A 27,892-nucleotide genomic window follows, 5' to 3' on the forward strand; every position below is an offset into this window, starting at 1 on the left:
AGTAATATAATCAATTATCCTAAAACTAGGGAAAATATTCTAAATCCTAATTTTTAAAGAACTCACTTTAGGAAATTTACCTATTCCTAACTCAAGAATAAGCCAAATCAGGAAGTAGATTTTTTTAAAAAAAGTCCCTAAGCTGCTTAAAACTGATGTTACAATGTCCAGGCACAAAAGTCACACACTTTTTGTAAAGGAGATTTCCTCAAAGTACCTATTTATACTCTTGAGACAGTTTTGCATAAGCTTCATTATGTGGTTTTTCTTGCCTACAGATTAAAAGCAGTAAATTAAAAGGGTGGAGAGGATAATAGAACTATGTTCACTGACAGCAGTAAGAAGCAACAGCTGACAGTGTGGGAAGGGACAGGCAAACTACAACAGACAATAGAACTAAAAAAGCAAAGCTATTCAGAGCCCTGTAGTGTGAGCAAACAGCTCCACAGACCACCACGGGAACAGAGGACTCTACCTGTAAATGTAACGAAGTGAATATTCATAATGACTACCATTTTTCATACAGCTGGAATGCATGCCTTATTTCCCATGTGCATGTCGAAGTTATTCAAAATGTGAAGAGTTTAACTGCTGCTGGTCATCACAATGCCATTTGTCTCACACTAGAGGGGCCTACTACCATGGTGGGTCATGTAACCTTTGCGTTAGCTTTGTGCTCACCTCTGCTATTACATTGCGTTACAGTATTGTAAGAACCTCTGTACCTCATTATGGGATTACCAAAGGCAACAACATAACTTCTTTAAACAAATTGTTTAAATAGTGGGTTCCAAAATACCCCTAATCTAATATTCCGTGACACGGAGCTGTAAATTAGAACCACTGACTTTTAAGACTTTTGCTTGTTTTTCCTCAAATATTATATACCTCATAGTGATGCTGTGAGGATTAAATGAGATAATGTATGTAAAATACGAAGCACAATGTCTGGGGCAGTGTAAGACCTCAGTAACAGTCGCTATTATGTTAATACCGTGAGTTTACATCGGCCCAAATCCCTATTTGACAGGTGCAAAAAAATTAAGCCTCCAGAGTAAAACCGACGCCCTAAGGCTCGCCTTCTCACGGTATTGTCTTAGGATAAGCCGCTTAGTGCACGTGCTGGAGGTCTGGGGGGCCGGCAGGGTCCGGGCGTGCGCCTGCAGGCTCCCGTCCGCAGGGGATGCCCGCGTCTGCACCGGGAGGTGTCCGAGGCTGAGCCCTAGGGCGGTTCGAGACAGCTCCTTGTGCGGTAACAACATCCATCCCGCAGGGAAGCCATTCGTGTATCTCAATTCAGCTGCTTGTCATGTAATCGGGTGGAGCTCAAATCCCCGTTGGGCCCAAGTTAAGGAGAGACAGGCACTTTTAGAGCTGAAGATAACGGAGAACTAGAAGCTACCTGGGTGCCACTTCGGACAGGTGTAGGGTACCCGCCCCAGCGCCTCTGGCGGAGTGGCTGCCGCGCCTTTACACACCTTCGAGGGCGGGCAGTCTGCTCCTCACAAGCCCGTGATCCCCGCCCCGTAGGCAGGGAGTGATCCCCTCGCCGCTTCGCTCCGGAGCGGTGGCCCCCCGACCTCCCCGCTGCGCGCCGCCGCGGCGAGACCGGGAGACCGCGCGCCCCGCACAGCCAGCATCGCGGCCCTAAGATGGCGGCGGGGTGCGCGCTCTCGCCTCGCCGCACGCAAGGCTCGGAGCCGTGGCCTCGAGAGGCGGGAGCGGCCGGGCGCGGAGAGGAGCGCGAGGACGGGTAGGGCCCTCCAGTGCAGCGAGGGCTCGGGGCCCTGCGGCGCCCAGGCGTGCCATACACCAGGCGGTGGGTGCCACTAGGAACACGCCGACGGCTCCGAAACGAAGGGAAAAAAAGGGGGGGAGATGAGGCAGTGTGGGGGGGGAGAAATAGCGGCGGCACATCCGGGACCTCCGCCCCCTCCACACCGGAAATGACGTTTTAGGCGGCTGGGTTGGGGGTTGTGGAGGCGGCCGCTCTTCAAAATGAGTTCTTCCTCCAGCGTTGCTGGTCTCCCATGAAAGTGTCTGGCATTGCCTTCAACAGCCCTTCCCTCGGGTTACCCCTTAGCCTCGCGACTTTGGGGCTTCTTTGCCCGAAGCTGGCTGGACTGGCACCTCTGGTTTCACAAACATGTCCCTAGCACACGCCCCTGAACTCCCAGGGCAGCCTCGCCGCGTGTTGTAGCGTGCCTACGGGGGAACTCTGGGGACTTCGGCCCCTGCAAGCCTACGAGCTTTCATCCCCAGTCCTACAGAGCCCTCGCCTCGTGCCCCCGACCTGCATGCGGGGCTGTCATTCACGGCGCTGAGCCCGCCCCTTCCGGCGACTCGCCGGCCCGCCTCCTCCCCTTTCCCCTCCCCTACCCCTCCCCGTGCGAGTGTCTCCCTCTCCCTTTCGCTCTCTCCCTCTCTCTCTCTTTTGTGAGTTATAGCAACCGTTGCCTTGTGAATCAAGCGCCATAGTCACCGTAGTCCTGGCGACTGTTACCCATCAACAACAACTACTCCTCTCCTCCTCCTCCTCCTCCTCTTCCTCCTCCTCCTCCCCACCACCACCATCTCCATCACCCACCAACAACACCACAATAATCCACAGCCAAGGTGAATATTCTTCGGTCTCTACATGTGTGTGGGAGCGTGTGGATGCGTGTGAATGCGGATGTCCGTGCGTGTGTGTGTCCGTGTGTGCGAGCCGGCTGTGGCTGTGCGGGGTCTCACTCCTGACACCGGGGACTGTGCTGCGGCGCCGCCGCCGCCGAGGGGCTCGGTCCCCCGGGCTTGTTTACAATGGACCGTGCGCGCCACGGCGGGGTCGGGGGTGTGGGCTCCGCGCCGCCCGACGGTCCTCCGGTCCTCCCGCCCGCCCGGCCCTCCGCGGCCGCGCTTCAGGGATGGAGCGGGAGCTCTGGGGGCTGCAAGCCGAGCGGGAGAGGGAGCCACAGTTTTGCGTTGCGGATGGTGGAGCTCTGCCCTAGGTCTTGTCTGAGGAGGAGAGTCAGGTGAAGAGAGAAGGGCTTTTCTTTTCTCTTTAATTTTCTTTTTCAGAGCTGCTTGTTTCCTGCTTTTTTCAAAACCGAAGTAGACAACAATGTGCAAGGGGGACCCAAGAGCTAGTGTTTTGTTGTTGTTCACTTGTGGGGCCTTGTTAAGGTTTTTGTTATTTTTATCCTCGTACAACGGTGAACTTTTCCTACCGCCCATTCCCTTCATTTTTGCCCCTCTTCTCCTTGTGCTAAATGGGCTGCCCTTCTTTTACCATCATCAACTACACGGTGTTCTTTCTTCTTTCTTTTTTCTTTTAAAACTGTGTTTTCTTTGTGCTGCAAACAGTCCTAATATCCATTCAGCACTGTTCCCTCCCCCGCCTCCTTTCCCCCCACACCTCTTGCACACATTGAAACCTGGAGCCTCTTCGCTGGACTTTGCAGCACTGGGAAAGAAATTTTAAAAAGTCCCTCTCCCCTCTCTCTCTTTCTGGGTGTGTGTGTGTGCTTGTGATTTAAACCGGATGCAGGGCGTCTGTGATACTTGGGTTAGTAGTTATTGACAGTGCTTTATCCTTCATGTGGAGATGGGAGGGGTGGCAGTGAGGTTCCATTTCACTTTGATGAACCTCCTTCTCCACCGTGGAGTGTTAACAATTTTCATTGTGGTTGCGAGACTTTGTGTAGGATAAACAGGGAAAGGACATCAGGAAGCTTTGTGAGAACTCGGGTTACAATGTTATTTGTGACAGTTAAGGTACTTTAAAGAGGTTTTTTCCCCCTCTTCATCTTCTCTGTTCGTATTTCTTTGAGAGTTGAAATTGAAGTCAAGTTGTTCATAAAGAATGTATGAAGCGTCTCAACTTGAAACGTGTGTATATTTCACTTTCTCTATGGTTGTCGAGAGCTAGGCATGTGTGCACTACTTAACAAAGTCATTATTTTGGCTTTCTTTGGACAGTGTGACTTAAATCTGGTGAGGGGAGAGAACTTTCTCCTTTTTAAGTCTCTAAAAATAATCTATTTTTCTCGGTACATTTGAATACTTAATCAGTCCTCAAAGAGTAGGGCTCTTGGTTGGAGGTTAACTGTTTTCCAGATCCTGTAAATTTGTTCATTTTTCAGCCTAAAGTTTAATTAACATATTATCAGTAAAAAGTTTTGATAATGAATGTGTGCTAAAGCAAATATATTATATTTGCACATATTGAAATTTTCAATCTGGAATTTTAAAATGTTTATTTAAATAGTCTTCTTCCTAACAGTAAACATATATTGATTTACCTGACAGAGCAGCCTGTGAATAATGTGACAGTTTTAATGATTCTTGAGATTGTCAATGAGCAGGATGGGTAATTGTAATGCTGTTAAGGCTAATACTTTGTAAAATAAGAGTGTTGTTGTTTTTTAAAGAAAAACTTTTCCCCTTTCAATTCATTTTCATGGGATTGCTATTTTAAATGAAGATGATACTTTGTTCTGAAGTCTTTCTCAGAGCATTCAAATTCCTTTATATTTATTCACACACACCCCTTCCCCAATCTAGATTCCATGCAAATCTCTAATGCTAACTTGTATTTTTTTTTTTTTTTCTGTTCAGATGAGTGTCAAATGCCTGAACACTTTTGGATGGTGAAGCTTCTGGGTCCCATAAACTCTCTGAAGTTAATAGTTTTGCTGTCTACAGACAGCTTCAGACCTTTTGCTATTTACATAATACGTTTTCAGCTGAGTAGCTTATATGTTATAATGTTATGATTTAATATTTTTTATTTGCAGTGTCCAAGAACTTTTTTTGAGGCATTTTACTTCTTAAAATTATCTCCGATTCAGTAATTTAGATTTCCACTCATCAGTTGATTTGAGAGCAGGGCTTAACTTGAATTCTATCATCTATTTTTGAAAACACTTATGTGATACAAAAGTTGCTTTTAGAGATTCTTTGGGCTCAAGCATGTCAACATTATTCATATGGATTGAGAAAATAATAACCAGAAATACTAGCAAGTGATACATTTTTAAGTTTAACCCCAAGAGTAAATACTTAGCACTTTGTTTATTCTTCTGTGGTATTTTTCCTAGGAGGGACTATATTGTTATTCTTCTGTGTTCTCAGTTTTTAGAGTAATAGAAATCTCTGAAACTGAGTGACTACACCTTGACACTAAAAGTATTAAATAGAAGCCAATTGTAGCTTATTTTAGTAGCTGAATATCTGTGATTCATTATATGTCATAAAACCTAATCTTTTTAGGTTGTTTTGCCAATGAGTTGCATTAACCGGTATAGACATATTTTAGTAGTACATTTACATGTATAATATAGTAAACTAAAGCACATTACTAAAATTCATCATTCCATAATTTTTTCATTATATGGGATAGTTATGTCTAATTTAAAAACATTATTTCTCTAGTATTCAAGTCTTCTTATATTCTACATAAGTACTCAAATAAAAGTTTTATAGTTTATAAGTTTCATATATTTTAACCCTAAAGAAAAAATATTTTTTACCCTAAAGTTAATATGGTAATTTTTATCATTAAAAATTAACAATTAAAATGAATGAATCATAAATCAAGATGGATATAATGTATTATTTAAATGACATGTTACTTTTTGGTAACATTTTATTATTATTGAGAAAGTTGATTTTGTGTGTGCTTTCCTCTAATTTCCAATTGAAAAACCAGTAAGTACGTGGAATATGATTTTGCTTTTCAAATTTTATGAAGCGTGTGTGTGTGTATGTGTGTGTTTAAAAGGGTGGATATAGCATCAGATGTATGGGAAGAAGTAAAAAAACCCAAACTTTTCTGAACAGTCTAATAGGAATGTTACTTTGTTCTTGGTAGTATAAGTGAGACTTTGTTATAAGAAATGAGAATGCCAAGTAAACCTTTAAATTATGAAGAGTCTGTCGGTTTTTTGTTTTTGTTTATTTTTTGTTTTTATGTTGAACATAGCCTAAAAATCTACTTTCAGTTACTTTAATAGTAATTTCCCCAATGTAACCATTTGCCTTCAACTCTTGGGTATAAATTTCCACTGGCCATCAAAAACCAGATTTAAATTCCTTTCTGTTCACAGGTGCATAGTGTTCCCATATTTTGGAAGTCCAAGATTAAGTGGATTTGACTAATTCTAGCTTGTTAGGGACAGATGGCTGCTTTAAACAGGTGTCACTTTCATTTCTAGTGCATTGTGTTGAGACTTCCAGTGGTTCACAAAAGAATTGTCTAAAGCAGGTGGCATCCTTTGCTTTTGTCCTTAGTAAAATACACTTTTGGAGTTATTTTCCTAGGAAAAGTTGTGTGTGTGTGTGTGTGTGTGTGTGTGTGTGTGTGTGTGTGTGTTTTAAGTAAAAGTTTTGAACTATTCAGATTCAGGTTTATAATTGAACAACCTTTATTTCTGAATATTATTCTGTTTTCAGTCTGTGTAAGTTGCAGATCCTTTCACAGAACACTTAAAAATTCTTATATTGTAATGGAAAATTCCCTTTGAATCCAGAAAAAGTACTCAGGAGCACTTTATACAATAAGTCAAATTTATCTCAAGCAAGAAGCTAAGGCAGATTTGAATAAAGTAAAATTTGGTTAACATGACAAGTGAACTTTTGCCATCCCATCCATAAAGAATTTTTTTGATAGCATTATTTTAGTTTGAATGGTAAATGTTGGAAACCAGTGTTGTTTTTGTTGCTGCATTATTTTAAATATTTTCAAACTAAAACATTTCCCTCACCTACTTCAATTGTTACTATAAACTTTTTAGTGCTCTTTTTAAATGAAAATTGTTTTTAAGCATTATGTTTAAAAATAGGTAGTGGAGTAAATAAAAGAGTATCAACTTACTGATTTCTAAGGTTCATTTTTACTCAGATTCTACCTTTTTTTTTTTTTTGGTGGGAATTTTATACGTATTATAACAGATGCACCAGAGGGTGCTGTGCTGTTTGTAACATGAAATTATTATCAGTAAGAATGTGAACTGAATGAAACTTTTGTTTAAAAGGAAATTTTTAATTATATGTGCATTTAAGCATTTGATGGCCTTAATTCTATGGAATTTAAATTTAATATACTGTCTTAATTGGCAGTTTTATATCAAAGCCTATCTTTCTCTGTACTAATATATGTTAGCACAACAGAGAACAATATCAAGACTGATATCTTTGGCATATCTGAATGTCAGCATTAGTCCTATAGGCATGTATGTTGATCATCGTCTTATGCAGGTATTTCAGCCTCCATTTGAAAATTTTCGTTTCACTTGAGAATCATACTATTTTGTCAATGTAGCTTTTGTACTGTGTAAATTTGGTACTATTGGCACATATTGTACATTCTTAAGACATTTTTATATGACATGATTAGTAATGACATGAATATGCTTTTTATGGCATAATCTAAAAAAAGCTACCTCAGCCCAGCTGGTGTGGCTCAGTGGTTGAGTGTCAACCTATGAACCAGGAAGTTTCTATTTGATTCCCAGTCAGGACTTATGCCCAGGTTGCGGGCTCAATCCCTGGTATGGCACGTGCAGGAAGTAACTACCTTAAAACTACCTCAAAAGTATAATTGACAATAATATTTATGAGGTTAATTAAATCAACAATAATAATAATATTAAACATTGTCTGGAGAATTCAGTCCCCACTTCATGCTTTTGAAGTAGTCTGGTTTGAATATTTAATTGGGCTTTACTATCTGAAAAGTTTTGGATTCCCTGCCTTACTGTTTATCATATAATTCCAAACTGGAAATGATCTATCTTAATATTTGTTCATTGAGAGCTTTTATAGGAGAATTAATTCAATCCAACCTTTTGGGCTCTGGTTGCATCATTGGTTCTCTTTTCTCAGCAGGGATATACGCTAAAAGATATATAATTGAAATAGTGGTAGTCAGTATCTTCCTCAAGTAGCTTAGAAAATGATGGTTACATCATATAAACTTTTTTCCTCCAGATAATGGATTTATCTATACTATTAATTTCATTTAACTACAATCAGCAAAATATTATATTTTAATGAGGTACCACTATCAGGAATAGTATTTCATATGTTGGAATGCCACAGAGAATCCAAAACATGCAGAGGTAATAACATTTTTAAATACTAGTCTTCTTAAAATAACTTAAGACATTTGTCTTTTAAAATTGATCCTACTATTTACCATACAGTTTATGCTATTATGATTTTTAAAGTATATTATATGACATTGTTTCAAAACTTTTATATTTGAAGTTTCATATTTCATATCAAAGTATAAGTTGTATTTTAATGAAAACAAATCAGTTAAAATTGAAATATATTCAGAGTATCAAATAGGTATGAGTTTTGTTCTTTATTATGTTCTTTTTAAATTGAATTTAGAGAGACGGAGAGAGAGAGAAAGGGAAGCATCGATTTATTTGTTCCACTTAGTTATGCATTCATTGGTTGCTTCTTGTATGTGCCCTGACCAGAGATGAACCTGCAATCTTGTTGTGTTGGGACTATGCTCTAACCAACTAAGCTACCAGGCCAGGGCCTGCGTTTTGTTTTTTTAAGTAGATCAAAGGAAGAAGTATACTGGTTAAGACACAGGCTTTGGAGTCATTTCAGTTAATCTTATTAGCAGTGGGACCTTGGACAGGTTATTTATCTTCACCTAGCCTCAGTTTTCTCATCTGAAAAATAGGGTCAATAGTACCTATTTCATAGGGTTCTGTGAAGATTAAAGGGGATGATTTATGTAATGTGCTTTGCTCAGTATTTGATACAGAATACATGCTCAATTCTTATTATTAGGGAATACTAGAAGATACCCATTCTAATCTTTTGGCTAGCTAAGAATCCTTTTGCTATGCACTTGGCTACCTCCTTCCCAATGGGCTTTAACTTGCGAAAGACTTGGCCCTCAAATATACATTAATTGAATAATTCTTCCTTCCTCACCACTTTATAAAATAAAGACACAAAGCTACCAACCTCAGGTTTGGATTACCTTTTGATTATCAGTCTTATTATTTCACTGAATTAACAAGATACTAGTTTAAAGTGATATTTTAGTTTTATTCTGCAGCCTTGTTTTAATGGATTTCTTTTACTATATTTGGATAACTCTCCTGTTTCAGGTATCTTAGACTGAGAACTAATGATGCAGCACTTAATAAACTCTTACACTTGTCATTTCATTGTCCAGTATATATTTTCCTTTTCATATTTGTTATACATGAGTTCATTCAAAAACATTTTAAAGCCTTATTTATAAGCTTTATACAAAACACAGCCATTCATATAAAAGAATGGCAATAAATAGTTTTTGAATTCATCAAGAAATTATTCTATAATTTTATAATGCACTGCTTACAATTATTTTACTAAGGGTAGCAATAAGTAATTTTGGAAGAATTTGCCAGCCCTAACTTTGAGATACAGTAACCTTGGAACATTATGCAATAAAACATATAATATTAAATTGTTGAGGAGAAATGTCAACTTCAGCTCCATTTCTTTGACAATTAAAGATGTTTAAAGAAACATTGTAGTTGGCTGCTATATATAAATTTGGTTTTTAGTAATTTACAATATACATTTTCTACACAATTTGATTAAGAATGGATTTTTTTCTTATTTTAATCTAAAATATCCCTAATGTTTTTCAAACTGAAAATGTCATTTATACATTTTAATTAAAAATTTACTTTATATGGTGTGTCACCTTTGCTGAAGTACTGTATATTGTAGGCTTTTTGTCTGCCTCTCTCATCTTACCTGCTGCCTTCTCCCCAGTCCTATTTAGTGTTTATCATATGACTCCTTTTACATTATTTTTATAGATAATTAGCCCCAACATATAAAGTAGGGAGACTCAGCCATCTCATCTGCTTCCTTCAGTGAATTTGACACACATTTTTAAAGGAATATTTGGGAAAATGCTTGGAAATGTGACTTAGATGGTAAGGTTATTTATCATTCTTATTTTAATAATCTTTTTTTTTCTTTTTCTTTTTTTTTTTTTTACAATTTCTATGCATCTGACTACTCCCTTGAATGAAACACATGTTACTGATCCACTAATGATGTGACTGAGTATGATTTTGCTTCAGAAAGGTTCCCTTCTCAGTTCTGGCTGTGTTCTGGCCTCAAGATTAAATCTCTAGTCTAGTCCAAAAATACTGTGTTTGCACAATCACATATGCCTGCTTATTGCTGACTCTTGCCTCCTGGACTCTTCTTTCTCACTACTTTTATTAGAAGCTGTGATACGCTGCGGTCAGTACAGCATGCCTTTGTCTTACAGTGCCTGGTCAAGACTGTCAGGTTCCTGGTGCTTCCTATTTAGGGAAAGGAAGCATTTTTGCATTAATTCAAGATGTCCTTCTGTTCTGCTATATCTCACCCCTTTTACCACTGTGATAGGAACTGAGTCCAGAAAAGCTAAGAATCAGGCAGCTGGCCAGAAAATAAAAGTACATTAGTTGGAGAGAAAACATATATTCAGAGGTTATGTGGATGGAGAGAGGAGAGAGAGTGACTAGGCTGAGAAAGAATTTTGGTCTTTAAAAGTGCCAGCCAAAGGAGAGCAAAGGTGAGAAAAAGGTTCTGTTCGGTGCTCGCTCTGTAACTGACTAAAACCTTAGCCACTCAAACCCTCTCGCTCTCAGTTTTCCCATCTGCAAAATGAAACAAGAGGGCTATGTGATCTCTAAAGCCCTTTTCAGCACTAACAGTCTATGACTCCATGACAAGATGGGCACTGCGAAAAGGTAGACAAGCCAGGAATTGGTGTTTCCTTTGCACATGGACTCGAAGGCTAGCATTTTGCTTGCCTATTGTTTCTTCTGATAAGAACAACAAAAGAAAACCCAGAGCCCGGGTCTGGTGTACTAGCCATACCTATGACACAGTTTCAGAAGGTTCCTTCATGTCAGTGGCTCCCTTAGGGTGCTGTGGCTAGTGCCCTGTTGTCCGCACCCACATGGGAATGAGCTGAGTCTGACAGCTTGAGCTCCTGACCAGCAGCTCCTCTGTGTCTGTATGCCAGACAAGTTTTTGACAGTTGGGGTTCCTGCCTGCTGCTCGCCAGGGAGATATTTAAAACAGGATATAATTTCTCAAGTATGTGGATAGGCAATTTGAAACACACAGAGGGAGAGGGACTTGTTAGATCTCTCTCATCAGAAGCAATAAAAATTAATTTAGGTTTCTGTGTATCTCATTTTCCCACATTTCTTCCCCAGTTATTAAAACCTTGACCTTTTCTTCCCTTCATGCGCTTCAGGTAGTTTTAGAAAGAACTAAAGTCCTGTCAAGAAGTCTGGGCGAGTTCTCAGTCTTTGGAGTACTAGTACTTTGAGACCCTGCTCTGGGAAGCAGTGCCATTCTTTTATGTTTTTCATTGCTTTCCTTTTTTTCTGAGTATTATTTATAGTTGTATAAACATTCTTTTTATTCAGATTTGGTAGCAGAAAATTGTGTCTCTTAGTTAAGAATTGTGCATTTCTGTAAAATTTTGCATTATTGTTAATTTACCAAGTAGACTTACCAAGATTTTTAAGCACTGCAGAGTATGAAAGGAAGCATTTTTGCATTAGTTCATGATGTCTTTTATCCTGCTATATCTCATCTCTTACAATCTAATGAGGAGTGTATGAAAGTTGAATAGATTCTAATTATTGTTTTTTAAATTATTTTTTAACAATTACGTGTATTGATTAATGTCAACATATTCAAGAGTCTGAACTACATTCATATTCTAATGCTCGATAGCATCTATATATTTCAATACAATAACTGGCATCCTTAAAAATGTATCTGGCCCTCTTCAGCATAGTTTATCTTAATGTGCAAACCCATTTTACAAATGTTTTGCTTTTTTCAGTGAAGTTTTTTCCATGCCTTAGTTGGGATTGGGGTTGAGAGAGGCTACTGGAGAGAGACAGGAAGAAGATACATTTAGAAATCATATCCTGATTCCATTGGTAAATACCAGTGCATTGCATATTCGGCCCAGTTCTTTTTATTTATTAATTTTTTAATTTTAACTGACATTTTGGGGGAGGTAGCGGTTGAGGTGGGGATGGGGAAACAGAAGTGACTAAGGCGATCAGTCTTCCAGACCTTTTTCCTTTCCTGCTGTAGATTGTGCACAGTACCTACACTTTGGGGAGGGAGAATGGGCATCTTGTTACTTTATATTTGTGATATTTTTCTCCTAGAGACTGACTGTATCTGTATGTCTGTCCTTAGTACATTAGTGGATGTGCAGTAGTATCCTTCTAAGGAGTCTATATTGTGGTTTAGTCATGCGCAGCTTTAGAAAGATAGGAATAAAAGAAAGGAGTACTGAGGAAATCTAGTTTGTGGGCCAGATACAGAAATAATGCCTTAAATCCAACTGTCTACATTTTGCTTTAGGTGGATATATATTTATTTTTGTTTTACAAAAGAATCTACGTTTTTCCCCTTTTCCTGTTTGGGCTGACACTTAAAAGAACCAGCGAGTATATAATCTGTCACGTTAGGCTTTCACCGATTGGCATCTGATTCTATCTGATGACAGTCTTGGAGATAAGTTTTAATGAAGTGTCAGTGTAAGGGTCACTAATAAAACACACATGGGAAGATACATTGTTACTGACCTGAAAATCACCTTTACCATTTTAATTTACAGTATGTATTTTGATGTGCCACAATGAATACCTAACATGAAAAATTAATATACAGACACCAGCTAAAGTTAGATTATTTATTGTACAATGTGATTATATTGTATGCTTTAAAGGACATTTTAAAACATTTTGTTTAAAAAGTCACTTTACATTATTAGGGTGTACAGTAGGTCCTCGGGTTACATCGGAGATCCGTTCCTACGGCGTGACATAACGCAATTTTCACCGTAAGTCGGAACCCACCTACATAAGCACCTACGTCACTCACATGGAGCACATACACAGCAGAAATGAAGTGAAACAGTAAAAAAAATTTAAAAGAAAGATAATTCCTGACCTTTACTTGTGGTAAATAAATAATAAAAAAATACCACATACGTACATACGTCGAAATGACGGGAGTTTTTATTTTTTATAAATAAATGGGAGATGGTGACATAACCACAAAACGATGTACATCGAGTCCAATGTAACCCGAGGACTGCCTGAACTTATATTAAGAAAAATGGAATTTATCCTAGATACTATGTTGTGTGCGTGTGTGTATAGACCTTTAGAAAATCATTTTAATGTACATTGTGCTCGGTGCTTTAGAACTTCTATCCATACCATTTTGTTTTTGTATTATGCATATCTTGTAACACTATTAGAAACCACTCCAGCGATACTTTCTTGCGGCAAAGAACATTAAGGGAAACGTTTGACTTAAGTTCTTTGATTGATCTTTGCGTGATTTGGGGAACAATTTTTATAGTGCCTCACATTATATGATAATTTTTAGAGGCTACTTTTAGTTAATAGATGCCATGAATACTAAAATTGAATTGTATCATAGTTAAAGATAAAAATTGTAATTTATTCGTATGATAGCAGAATTAGATATTGTATTGCTGGATCAACATTTGATCTGTTCCTTTATTTTCAGAAGTCTGTCAAGTTTTGAAATTTAAAGCCTTTTTAAATATGTTGAATGAGTAGAGTTGTATAATGTAGATTTATGTTTGAGCAACGGTTTGAGAACTATATGGCTTGGAAATGAGGTGGGATTTTATTTTTAAAATTGGAGTGTATTTTAATATTTTGATGGGTTAGACTTGATCATTTATTGGTGTTAATGACCATGGACTGAAGATGTTGATAAAAGTAATTTTTGAGAGGAAGTCATTGTAGTGATCCTGATATTTCATTTACCTCCAGTCCTGCTGCCCTTGGTAAACTCTAAAGTAAAAGCTTATTTCTTGGGTAATATAAGACTCTCTATTTTATTGTGTTTTTGTTAATCTACATTACTGTCAGGAATTTCCCAAATCCTACAGTACTGTCTTGTGTGATGTATTATGTGTGAGCTTTGGAAATTCAAGTTTATCTATTGATTTACAAACCTTGGATAGAATGCCAGTAAGTAGCATGCCTTGCCCAGAATAGCACCTTACTTAATCTGAAGGAATTGGGTAAGAATTAGGGTAAATCCAGGCAGGAACATAATTGGATAAACTAGAGTATGAACAATGTACAATTTAGAGTAAAAATGTCATTTTAGGGGCTATATGTATTAGAAACCCATCAGCATATTACCACAATACTGTTAATAACATTATTTCTAAAATTTGATTCAAAAACATTCTAGCAGAGGCCTAAGAGATAATTGGATTTATTAGTCTGTAAGCTTATAGTTTTACATCATTGTCCTTTGGCATTTACTTTTGAATGAGGATTAAATGATTTCTATCAATGTGTCTTCAGTGACAATACTACTTTGGTTAATTTAGAAATCCTGAAGTGATTGTGATGTTTTTTTATTGAATTTTAAGGAGCTTTTTGAAAAGAGAGAGGAATGAAGTACTGGATACGAAATACATATTCCCAACTATATGTGGACTTTAGAAGACTACAAAATGACAGACATGGTATTTGTGAATCAATAAATATAAAAAAGAAGGATAGGGAGAGATATTGAAAATGTAGTTAGATGAAATTAGTGGAGAGTTTAAAAATAAAGATAATAAGTTAAGATGGATAAGTGAAAGTATGAATGGTGAACTAATTTGTTGTAAGAACGGTCTTTTTTTTTTTTTCTTGCCTTACTGTGATTTTAACTAATAGCTGAGGAATAGATTGTACTTAAGTTTCTTTATGGGCACCATTTGTTTTTATATTTGTTGCAAATATAATAAATCTCTGTAACCTTTGACTTATTATATGGAGCTTCACTATTACTTAATGTTGTGTTTAGAAGAGTATTAGATTGAGATATTACATCAGAGTTTTCTTGTAATCATTTTATCATTACAAAGCTATACAATATAATGTTAGTATACAAAATATACATAATTAATATTTTCACTTCAGGTATCTGATTAATATATCTGATATCTAAACGGTACACAGTTTTCCGGTATACATTGGCTTCCCAGATGTATACCGGAAAACTGTGTACCATAAATGTACATACTCTTAAAACTGTCTTATTTTGGAACTTTTATAACTTACACTGAAGTAGAGAGAATAGCATAATGAATCCCCATGTGCGCATCACACATTTAACAATTAGTACCTTCTATTCTTAAGTCTATATAATTTGAGGTATTTGTTTATTGAAATAAACTTGAATCTTTTATCCTGTGCTACTCTGAAACAGTGTTAATCTAATTTTAAGAATAGACTCAATGTGGACTTGAAACAATGCTTATATTATTTTTAAGACGAAATATTTAAGTGATTGGTCATGTTGTTTCTTCTCAGCACAGCATTTATTTAAATCAGGGAGTTTGTTCTCAGTTGTTGGTAGAGTCTTTTGTTTAGTGACTCTAGGTTCTTCTACTTGAAATCTGACCTATCATTAAAATGGGAGCAAGCTCAAGGACAGCAGCCTGCGTTTGCAGGGCACAGGAAAACAATTGAGATATACCTCTCAGAGTTGAAATGATGCTAATCTTTTGTACGTCATTCTTTTAATTGGTCCTGTGCGTAGATTTGGGTAAACTGGTAAGAGCCATTTTGTAAGAGAAGAGAACCAACTATCTTCTGGAATATTCCCTCCAAAGTTAGCTACTCAGTTACTGGGACATAATAGAAGAGTGTAAAGGAAGTGACATCCCTTAGTAAGAGCTCATGTAGTGATAACATATAACACCATTCAAAGCAGTTCAATGTTTTCTGATTCACCGACTTCAGGGAATGAAGTTTTCTTAGTTTTTATGAAAGAAGTTTATTTTCCAAAGTTAGAGTCTACAGGGAAAAAATACATTCATATTGGAAATTATTCTGTAATGATCTAACATGTATAATAAGTAATGATTAATGTCACTTTAATAAACAACATAAAATACTGACCTAAATATTGACTTCTTTATTTAAAAGCTGATTTTTTTCTTGTTATTTGAACCTAATTAAATGATTTAGGCATGAAGAAGTAAATACATTAAGGCCTGCATTTTTCAGTTTTGTAACTTTAAGTGCTAAACTTTTTTCTGACCCAAAAGGTTACAGAGAGATGTATATAACTTGAAATATTTTGGCACTCTTTAAAAATACTTCTATTATAGATTAACCAGTTAGATAAAATAATAAAGTGATATAAAATAACCAAAGTGATACACTACTAAATTGATCTTATTGTATGACTAAATTGTAATTTCTTTTCTCAAAGGGTTATATTTAATTCTTTCTGCCATTAGGAAACATCTAATTTAAGTGATCCTGCATAATAGATTGTCATAAGGTTTCCAAAAGCAGGTAGATGTAATGTATACAGGAAAACACCAGTGTAAAGCTTAATCAACGAAACAATGATTGTACAAAATATAAATGTAACCCTGTAAAACAAAGGATCATATGATATACATGTTAATTTTAGAAATATTTATAGAATATTTTATTAATTTTTAAAAATTTATGAATTTAATGTTAATACCAATTTGTATATTTTTTCTGTGCTTTTCAATACCTATGTAGAGTCAAAGTGTTATTTGGCTTTTTATTGTATGACATTCAAGATAGCATCAGGTAAAGCAGTGATTTTCAACTTTTTTCATATCACAGCACACTTAAACTAATTACTAAAATTCTGTGGCACACACAAAATATTTGACAAAAAGAAGGTATAGTTTTGACTCATTCACATCAGATAGCCCTTGTTGTGTTGGCTGTTGTCATTGTTTTATCTGACAGTCTAAGGCAAAAGAGGTCATTGCTCCTAACTAAATAGTCAGGTATTGCATGTTTTAAAAATTCTTGAGGCACATCAGTTGAAAATCACTGAATTAAAGCAATGGTGGTTTTATTCTGGTGTTTTAAGAGTTTTTTAAAAATTTGACTACTACTGCATTTATGTCATATGTATAATTTTAAAAAGCCATTTCTAATGTGATGATAATATTGGTCTTCTTATTCTATATTGAAGTAACTCCCTAATAGCAAACAACTTAATGTTCTGATTTGGAAGAACACTGTGTAAAGAAAAGCTTTATCCAAGCACTGACTTGTGTTTTCGAACCTGACCTGCATAGCACCTAAGCTTTTGGGTTTGGAGCTGGAACTGCAAACCCTTATGATGACTGTCAGGGGCTCAACTTCAGCCTTTCTCTTCTGGCTCTGCACAGCAACCAACAGGGATAGCCAGGGTGCTAGAGATTAAAAAGCTGAAAAAGTCTGTCACTAGAGTTAACCCATGTTTTCCAATGACACAATTATGTAGGATTCCAGTGGATACATAATTAGGATGTTTTATTTTAGAATCAGAATTTTTAAGTTGGAAAAGACTTTGAAAGTTATCTAGTTCAATCCACCACCCTGTCCCCCACTTATTTTAAATATAAGAAAATGGAGGTGAAGTGACTTGCACAGTGACATAACATTTCTCTTGCTGGGGCTGTTGGACCCAGACTCCACATTTCTCTCCCAGCATTCTCCTGTTATATCATGGCTACTGCAAAACTTTTCTTAAAAGCTAACCACCCAAATGTGCTGCCTTCAGTACTCAGAATACTTGTTTACCTACAAGTTTGAACTCATATTTTTTTTTCTAGAAAAAGCACATTAAAGTTTTAAATTATGCATTCTGAATAAATACATTTATTTTTTTATTGTCTCCAACTGTACTTTTGGTATACAAATCAGTATTTAATTGCTCTATTTTAGAATAGAAATAAAATTTTAAATTTTTTCCACATCATCAATAGCCTTTATATTAAAGGAAAATACCACATTTGCTACATCTTTTAAGAAAGAAAATATTGTATTTTTATCATTAACATTTTATTTTCCCCTGTCAGCTATTAGTGACTTATGTCATAATCAATGTATTGGCAGAAATAATTCTCAGACCTTGCATGCACCTCTACTTTTGTGATGAGGGTAAGATTGAGCCTAACCATTCTAGAGGTTGTTGTAAACTACTGAATTATTAATTTTAAACAATTGAAACGTTTGTTCCTGTAGGTCACTCTCTTGTGGAACACAAGTAAAATAGTGGCAGTTTATATATCTGTGGTACAGGCTGAGACTTGCCCGGCTGGGCTTAAAGGTGTTGTAGCACTCTTAGTGAGAACCAACAGAATGAGAATGTGAAGCGATTGCCCTTTATTCCATAGCAACCAGAAGCAATACCAGCAGTCATGCTATTATGTGACTTCTTAATCTGAATTCTTGGAAGGATATGTTGTTTACTAAATAATAGTATGAGATGGTGGCAGAATAGTAATTGCCAACATGTTGTGTTTTGTGTGTGTGTGTGTGTGTGTGTGTGAGAGAGAGAGAGAGAGAGAGAGAGAATTAGAAGTAAATCTACAAGGTCAGGATTGAACTTAGTTTTGGTATCCTGTTTTGTGATACAATGCACAATTTGAGCACTAACCCTGTTGATTATTTGAAACAATCTAAGAGTGACCAAGAAAATGACAACTGAACTTTCTAGCAGTAACTTGATGCTCTTATGAGCTCATTTGTGGTACCAAATCTGAAAGGATGCACTTACATGAAACAGGAGTAGGTTTCCTATAGGGGAAAACCATTTATCATTTGTTCTTAACAAGGTAAATCCCCACGGACAAACCTTTCTTGTAAAACTATTCCCTTTGGATTTACCTTTGCCTTCAATAAAAAAAAGGAGATATGATAAACAAAAGTCTGATGAAATATTAGTTAGTTCTTGCATTTTTGCTTAGAAGTTTCTCATTCTTAATCTTTATGATATTTCTAATGTTTCATGCTGCCGTTACATCTGAATTAAGAGAGACTTGGACTACAATGCATTAAATTGGTTTTGCTTTCTGTTAATTGAAGGGAAGGGTTTTTTTCTGAGGGGGGAGGCAGAATTTAAATCATTTACTTTTAGACTTAACTATACTCCTGAATTGCCAAAAAACCTACTGTCCCGTAAAACAGAATGGAAAATACAAATATTAAGAGTTTAATTCAGTTGAAAAGAGAGTGCTAAATACTTGGAACTTTTAAACTGAGATTTGAATATAGAGATTCAGTTCCCAGCATAAGTAAGTACTAGACTGCTATATTTCTTGGATATAAAGAGGAAGAATCTAAAACATGGAATGTGTTTTTAATATCTTACAAATTTATAATCTGGATAAATTTTTACTTAAACCATGTCTAAATAGGGATTAATGGAATCTTCTAAAAAGAATACTTTGGATGTTTTCAAATAGCCCAAAGTTTTATGTTTCTTTGGGTGAGAATCTTTCAGGATTCTTCATTGTCTACTCATCAGAATCATTTAATAAATATTTACAGATGTCACAAAACTTCCATTGTGCTGTGCTGTTAGGGAGCTTAGTCTGTTGTACATTTTGAAATATATATTTCACCACTCTGCTCTGTAACTTTTTTTGCCAGCCTGGCTTATGGTGTTAGGCAGTTGGTTAAGAGCAGCGATTTTCAACCTTTTCCATCTCATGGCACACATAAACTAATTATTAAAATTCTGGCCTGGCTTGTGTGGCTCAGTGGTTGAGCATCATCTCATGCACCAGGTGGTCACAGATTTGATTCCAGGTCCGGGCACATGCCTGGTGTCAAGCTCAATCCCAGTAGCGGGTGCACAGAAGGCAGCAGATGGATATTTCTCTTTCATAAATGTTTCTATCTCTCTTCCTTTCCCTTCCTCTCTCTGTGATAAATTTTTTAAAAAATTCTGTGGCACAATAAAAAATATATGACAACTGAACTTGTCATATTTTTTGCTGATCTTACAAAAATATAGGTCTAATTTTGATTCACACTGGACGGCTATTGTGTTGGCTGTTCTCATTTTTTTATTTGACAATTTAGGGAAAAGAGGTGAGTAGTACCCCTGACTAAATAGTCAGGTATTGAATGTTTTTAAAATTCTTGTGTCATACTGGTTGAAAATCACAGTTTAAGAGCAATAACTTTGGAATGAACAGCTCTGGGTTTGAATTCTAGCTCTGCTACTGATTAGTAGTTTAACTTTAGGCAGATTACTTAAACTCTGTGAGATATGGCTATTAAAATCTACCTTGAAAGATTGTTTCAGAGATTACATTAGATGACAGAGGCAAACAGCAGCACTATATTTGACATGTAAATGGCAATTCCCATAACTGCCCTGACCCAGAATTAAACCAGTGACCTCTCAGTGCATCTGATCGACACCAGCCAGAGCTCATCGGTTGATTCTCGTATGTGCCCTGATTGGGTATTGAACCCTCAACCTTGGCATTTCTGAACAGTGCTCAAACTGAGTTATCTGGCTAGGGCCTCACTTCCTGAATTCATCTTTGCTGAAGTTAAATAGAGTGGTTTTTAACTTGAATAAGTTCACTTCTAATGAAATTTTTATTAACCTTGATACTAATTGGAAAATGTCATTTAGATATTTGTTTGTAAATGTTTGATCTTTCTAAATTTTTTTGTAAGCTTCCTGAGGTTTTGGAACTCAGCACAAAACCCAGCGTCCTTTTCTAGTAGAAGCAATCAGTGAATAATTATGAAGGCTCAGCTTGTTTATCTCTAATCAAGTTATAGAATATACATTTAACCATTTTATAATTTTGTCTAGTCCTGATTTTATTACTGACCTTTAAAGCAATGCAGTTCTATTATTCCAAATGGGTTTATTTACTTCTTGTTTTTTAAAATGGATTTAATGGCATTAATTCATGAATTTTGGATATTTCTTTTAAAAAGGCATCATTTAGCCAAAACCGGTTTGGCTCAGTGGATAGAGCATTGGCCTGCGGACTGAAGGGTCCCGGGTTCGATTCCGGTCAAGGGCATGTACCTTGGCTGCGGGCACATCCCCAGTGGGAGGTGTGCAGGAGGCAGCTGATCGATGTTTCTCTCTCATCGATGTTTCTAGCTCTCTATCCCTCTCCCTTCCTCTCTGTAAAATATCAATAAAAAATATATAAAAAAATAAATAAAAATAAAAAGGCATCATTTAGTAGACATCATTTCCATTTATCTTTTAAAATGGTTTTGTTATCTAACTATGTATATATGAACTTTGTACATATATGTATGTGTGAAATTCTGAACTTGCCTGGGATTTTTTTTAGTGTCTGTTAAGACTAATAGTTTCAGAAGTTGGGGAGTGCCTTTTAAGATCTATTAACTTCTTCCTGTTTTCTGATTGTGACAGGGTGTGGGAATTCCTGATGCTGCTTAGTAGGGGAGAGACCTGGGAGGCATTATGATAACTATGCTTTTGGGGGGGACTATTTTGAATATTCCAAACTTCCTGAGTTTCACCTTTTGCTACCTAACTTCACTGTCCTATTGGGATGTCAAAAGTACAGAATCAGGACCGGAGTTCCAAGCTTATACCAAGGCAACTGATGGTATCAGAATGGAATTATTACAGTAGTCAGATCTGTGGTTGCATTTGTGATATCCATTAAGGGCTGCACTGTGGAAAGGTAGGGTTATCTGCTTTAATGTCTACTACAGAGACTTTCTCCTTAAAAAACTCTTTTTAATATGGATCTGACTTTCAGAAATCTGTCGAGGGCTATTTTTAGTCAGGGTATTTTTATTCTGTACCATCTCTTGAGGTGATTAGTTTGGTGAGTTTACTACCAGTTGTGAAGTCATCTTAACCTCTTTCCTGAGTCAATTTCTAGAGTCAATTTAGGTGTACATGCTCATTTTCACTTTTTTATTCATCCACTCATTTATTGATCAAATATTGACACATACAATACGGGCCAAGCGGTGAAATTCTATGGAGAATACAGCAGTGAAGAAAACTTATCAGATCTCTGCCCTTGAGAATCTTATATTCAAACAATTGAGGATGATGGAGAGAGAAGATAAATGAGTATTATACTAATTGTAAATGATATGGAGAAAATTGTTAAAAAAGAGGGAGCTAGAGCCCAGGCCATAAGCATGGCTCAGTGTTTAGAGCAGCCTTGGGCAAACTACGGCCCGCGGGCCAGATCCGGCTGTTCTATCCGGTTCTCTTGCTCTCCCCTCCGCTCCTTTACTTTGAATTTATATTAGTTCACACAAACACTCCATCCATGCTTTTGTTCCGGCCCTCCGGTCCAGTTTAAGAACCCATTGTGGCCCTGGAGTCAAAAAGTTTGCCCACCCCTGGTTTAGAGCATCGATCTGTGAACCAGAGGGTCATGGGTTGAGTTCCTGCTCAAGGGCAAGTATGTGGGTTGCATGTCCAAACCCCGCCCCCCGTTGGTGTGCATGGGAAGCAACCAACCCATGTGTCTCTGTCACATTGATGTTTATATTTCTCTCTTTTATTTCTCTGTCTCTCTTTCTCTCTACTCCTTCCTTCCTCCTTTCCACTATCTCTAAAAATGGGAAAAATATATTCTCACTCCTTGGGTGAGGATAAAAAAAAATTGACTAGAGAGGGTTGGTGATGAGGGTGGAGGAGGTTGCAATGTTAAGTATGATGATTAGGAAGATTTTACGGAGGTGACATTTGAACAAAGGTGACAGAGGTAAGTTTTGTGTGTTTCTTCCATTGCAACTTTATGCTGTATAATAAAAGCCTAATATGCTAAGTGTCTAGTTGTCCGGTCAGCCGTTCAACCAATCAAAGTGTAATATGCTAATGATATGCTAAGGCCGCGCAACTGCTCACTATGACATGCACTGACCACCAGGGGGCAGGCAATTGACTGATCGATCAGTCACTATGATGTGCACTGACCACCAGGGGCAGATGCTCTGACCTGTAGGTTAGCTTGCTGCTGAGGTCCTGCTGATTGGGACTGAGCGAGACAGGCCAGACATGCCCTGGAGCCCTCCCATGGTCCGTCCCAGCTGGCCAACCTCCCACGTCTCTCCCCAGCCCTGATCATGCACCGGTGGGGTCCCTCGGCTTGGCCTGAACCCTCTTGCAATCTGGGACCCCTTGGGGGATATCAGAGAGCCAGTTTCGGCCTGATCCTGCAGGCCAGGCCGAGGGACCCCACTGGTGCACGAATTCATGCACCAGGCCTCTAGTATATTTATGATATTGATGATACCTTGGTTGATGCTAGCCTGGCTTTTATACTAAAGAGTCCTAATTGTTTACATCTGCCCTTACAATAGTTTTTTCCCCCTGACTCTTTGTTGCCTTCTGTCATTCTTATAAACCTTTCCCTGTATGTACAGTACAGCCTTTTCATTTTATATCATTTTGAGGTGTACTAGTATATTGATGAAAAAAACAACAAACCACCTACTATGGTTTTCTGTAAGGAAAAAAGCAGATTAAGAGACTCAAAACTTTTAGTTTGTTTTTCTTTTCTTTTTTTTTTTTAAATATATTTTATTGATTTTTTACAGAGAGGAAGGGAGAGGGATAGAGAGCTAGAAACATCGATGAGAGAGAAACATCGATCAGCTGCCTCCTGCACACCCCCTACTGGGGATGTGCCCACAACCAAGGTACATGTCCTTGACCGGAATCGAACCTGGGACCTTTCAGTCCACAGGCTGACGCTCTATCCACTGAGCCAAACCGGTTTTGGCAAGTTTGTTTTTCTTTTGAGATGGTAGGAAAGGTTAAGGTTTTCAGTCTACCCTACTTATTTCCAAGTTGGAGGTTGTGCTGAAACATCTGGAACTATCACAAGAATATATCCTAAAAAATTGCATTGTGAACTATTCAAAGTAAAATCACTATTAATATAGGCAGATTGAAATTAGAATGAGCTGACTGCTAATTTGATTGGTTATACCCTCAATTTTCTCATATCGCTAATTTAAAGTAGAGAAAGTATTTGTATACGATGGCTTCTATGATCAAAATGCTCTGCAGTGTCTTAGAAAATGTGAAACTAGAATGTCATTGTTTATGTAGCATAGTTATCTGTCATTGTCTAGTCATTTGTAATCATGGATTTATGAACTGAATTTAAAATTTTGTGTATGCAAAATGACAAAAATGAGAGGTTATTTAGATAAGTAAAAGTTACTAATGGAGGCATATTGTCTTGAATTCTGTTATTTTGACAAATAGATTTTCATGCTGATATTTTTAGAATGAGGTTTTCAGTGTACTGTCAAAATCATATTTTCTAATTTCAGTTCAGTGTCAAATATTAAGCATATGTGACTGTCATCCATTATGAAATATACAGTTTTGCAGTATTTGAGGCTATTGTATTGTATTGTAATACTTCAAAAAATGGTAAAAATATATAACATGTGTGTTTTTAACATATTTAAGTTAAGGAAGTAGAAATTGTTGTGGGACCTTAAACAAACAAAAACTCCATTTCTCTGAACTTACATAATTATGTATACAGTATTTAGCTCTAATCCTGGTTTCCATCATTAAAGGCTGGTTAAATGATTATATTTGCAAATGTGCCCAGGTATTTGTGTCTGAAGTGAGTCATTGTGCCCACATTTTAACAACCTGTAGGCTAGAGTTTATTGAACTCGAGAAAATTATATTTCTGCCAGTTAAAAATATAAATTTAAAAATGACAGAAGTCTAATTTAGTATCACCACTTGTTTGTACCACCACTGAGTTTGTGATAAAATGTGTGAGCTATGAAAGACTTAGGAGAGCAAGTCTACTCTTTACTTTGTCCCCCTAACTTTTTAAAGTAAAAATAGAACAGTATGATGAAACAATGAAATGAATTCCCATGTATCCATCTTCTTTAATAGTTAACAACTCATGGTTGACTTTGTTTCAGCTGTACCCCTTATCTTCCCACCTACCCCTTTACTACTCCCCTTCCTTCTTACCTCTGGAAAGAGACTCAACAGCTGAGTCAGGCTCAGCACTCAGATGCCACTCTTGCTCCCCTTTGCCGTGTTTTGTGGATTGAGGGATGGGTGAAAAAAAATTTAAAAAGAATACAGGTTAGTTTCCAGACAAATATCATTTAAAAATTTGAATTGGGAACTTTAATATTCCTAGTCTCAAATTTTGAGTTGGAATTAAATAGAATCTTCTAAATTAAACACAGATTCCACAAAGACAATTTGCTATGTGCACTCCGAGAAAGTAACATTTACCTCTGTACTAATATGGTTTATTTCTTTTATGTTTTCTAAAGATTTTTTTATGTATTTGCTTTCACAAAAAAAAGTGAAATATATATCTTTGAGGTTATTGGCATTTATGAGATACAATGAAATTTTCCTTTAAATTCATAGATAACACTTGATGCCTTTTTCAGTATCCTTAGTTATACATTTAAAAAATCAATTGATCCAATACCTTTTTTTCAAGTTTTTAAATATATAAAAATGAGTGGTAGTACTTAAAAAGTGGAAATAGGTTTTAAGAAGTTTTAAAATATATTTTGAATTGATGTTACTCTTCTAATCAGTTGTTTATATTATATAAAGTTTAATATTAAAACACACACACAAACCTCTTCCTTTGTACATTTAATATCCTTTTGACTATAGCTAAACAAATTAATAGTAATTTGAAATGTATTTGGGCAAATATTCTTTCAGCAGAAAGGAGAAATTATGTTATATTTATGGCTCCCATAATGATTTCTCTTTATAATTAGTAAGATGGGACTACTAAAACAGAATTCTAACCTTCAAGTCATTTGTTACCAACCCTGATTATGTGAATTATCAAAGAACCTACAATTCTTGATAAAAATTTATGAAATTAAAAATAAAACAATTCAGTTCCTGTTCAGCATTTATTGAGGAAATTTGATTTTTTAAATTTGAAATTGGGTATTTGGAAGTGAATCAAATATGATAGGATGTTGCAAATCCAAGAAAATTGGAATGTGCAAAAAAAAGAGACTTCATTCCATGGTTGAATATGTTATTCTCAGTATGCCACACTATATAATTGTTGCAACTTCCTAACAAACACCAGAAGGTTCTTTCCCTCAACACTTCCACTATGGATTCCATCTCCATTAAAAATCCTATTCCTTATTTTTGCCCCATTGCCTTTAATTAATAGTGCCTGACAGGAGGCTAGATATTAATGTAGCCAGTTTAGAACTTTCAGAGCAGAGTCTTCCAACATTATTTACTACACTTGATTAGTAATTGATCAGCTATTAAATAACTGCTTTAAAAGTTAACAGATTTGCCTAACATACCTCTGTGAATGGTATATTTAGAATCTGACTTTATTAACTTTTTTTGACTACTGTGTGTGTGTGTAGTGTGTATTTTAGTGTTTTGTTCTTGTTTGGGGAAAAATCAGTTTTCATTGCTTTAAAAAATATTTTCATGTATTAGATCCCGTACCTATAGACTTAAGTTAAATTTTCCTTAATCCTAGATGAGAATTGGAAAGTAATCAAATTATTTCATTGTCAAATTGAGTCTTCAAGTTACTGCTTACTTGGTTTTCCATCATAAATGGTACGTATATTACTACATCTTTTGAGAATTTTCTGAATTGTTGTATGCCTTCTTAAGAAATAAGGATGATTCAAAATATAAGTATTGAATATAAAAATCTCGTATTTGTTTTTCCCCCTCATTTGTAAAATGAATCATGTTTCTTTCTGCCATTTTCTTTCAATTATTCTCTAACACATTCTTGTCTCTGTCATCTTTTCTGTCCCTTTTCTCCTGTTTGCTCTGGTCTGTTCTGCTTGTTATTGCTTGGCATAGGCTGTTTGAGTTTTAAACCTTCTTAGCCAACCCATTCTCTTCCTGCCTCAGTCTCAGCCTTTGGTCAGATGGTTCCTTTGCACCTCTCAGCCTGCTCCTTTATTATTGGATTTTTTGCCTTTTTTAGATAGTTATTCTTCATTCTTCTTTTTGTAGGTGTTTGGTACTTTTAAAGAAATAGTTAATTTCTTTTACTCTGTTTCTCATAGTGTACAATGAGAAGAAAAAATAAAACAACCATTGAAGGACAGATATATGTGACTCTTAAAAAAGAAAGAGGTAGTGTAGTTACCGATTATTTTAGAAAGTACAACCAGCTCAGAGTAGTTAGATAGAAGGGCTAACTGTTGCCATGAATAAAGAAAAATTCTTGCCTGGCATCTACAAAATCTTATTTTTAATTTTCTAAAGCTGCAGGCAGTATTAGTAAAATACTTACATGTAGAGAATTAGTGTATCAAAACATCCTTGGAAAGTATGGATAAATTTTCATAGTTAAAGTGATTATTGAGAAGCATTTGAAATCTTGCTCCCTGGCATATGTCCTCAGTTTGGCTCAGATAAATTCATAAAAGTAAAAATAAAAAAAGACGATGATTATTGTAAAATCACATATTATTTTTATTTATCTGCATGACCTTTGGTATTTTATAATAGACCAATTTCATCATTTTTGTCTTCAAATACTTTATGAGAAAGACTTAACCATACATAAGGAAATAAAAGTCAATATAATTTCTTCTCTTAAGGAATGTACAAGTTCTCTCGTATTCTCTGCCCACTTTTAAAGTTGTTTCACACAGTTGGTTTATCAGTATTTTATTGAGAGCCTCTACTATCTTTCTCTTTTTTCTTATTTATGTTCAGTACTATCTAATTGTAGTGAATTTTTGTGAATAACTTTTTGAGTGTTAATTTTTAAAATTATAGATAATATGCATATGATAGGATAGAATGTATTTTAGAATTAATATAAAGGATAAAAAAAGTCATCTTTTTTATAATACAATGAAATTTAGAATTTCAGATTTTCAAGGGTGTGTGTGTGTGTGTGTATTGGGTGGGGTGCCTTTTAGTTCTGCAAAATTCATGACTCCTAGATTCCTAGGTTAAATTTATTTTTCTATTTTTGGAATTTATGTAAGTTTATAAAGTTGAAGTTACTAACTGCTTT

At 36.3% G+C, this 27,892-nt stretch overlaps 1 protein-coding gene across 1 annotated transcript in view; it reads left to right on the forward strand.

The window, feature by feature from the left end:
• Window positions 1-2,560: 2,560 nt before the first annotated feature.
• RFX3 (regulatory factor X3) overlaps window positions 2,561-27,892 on the forward strand; it is a gene marked incomplete at its 3' end in the record, with an annotated part of 289,919 nt that continues 264,587 nt past the window's right edge. Inside the window, exon 1 of the mRNA XM_080671371.1 lies at window positions 2,561-2,616. The remainder of the gene's footprint in view (window positions 2,617-27,892) is intronic.

Source organism: Plecotus auritus (assembly GCF_963455305.1).
Source record: "Plecotus auritus genome assembly, chromosome: 5".
NCBI classification, from domain to species: Eukaryota; Metazoa; Chordata; class Mammalia; order Chiroptera; family Vespertilionidae; genus Plecotus; species Plecotus auritus.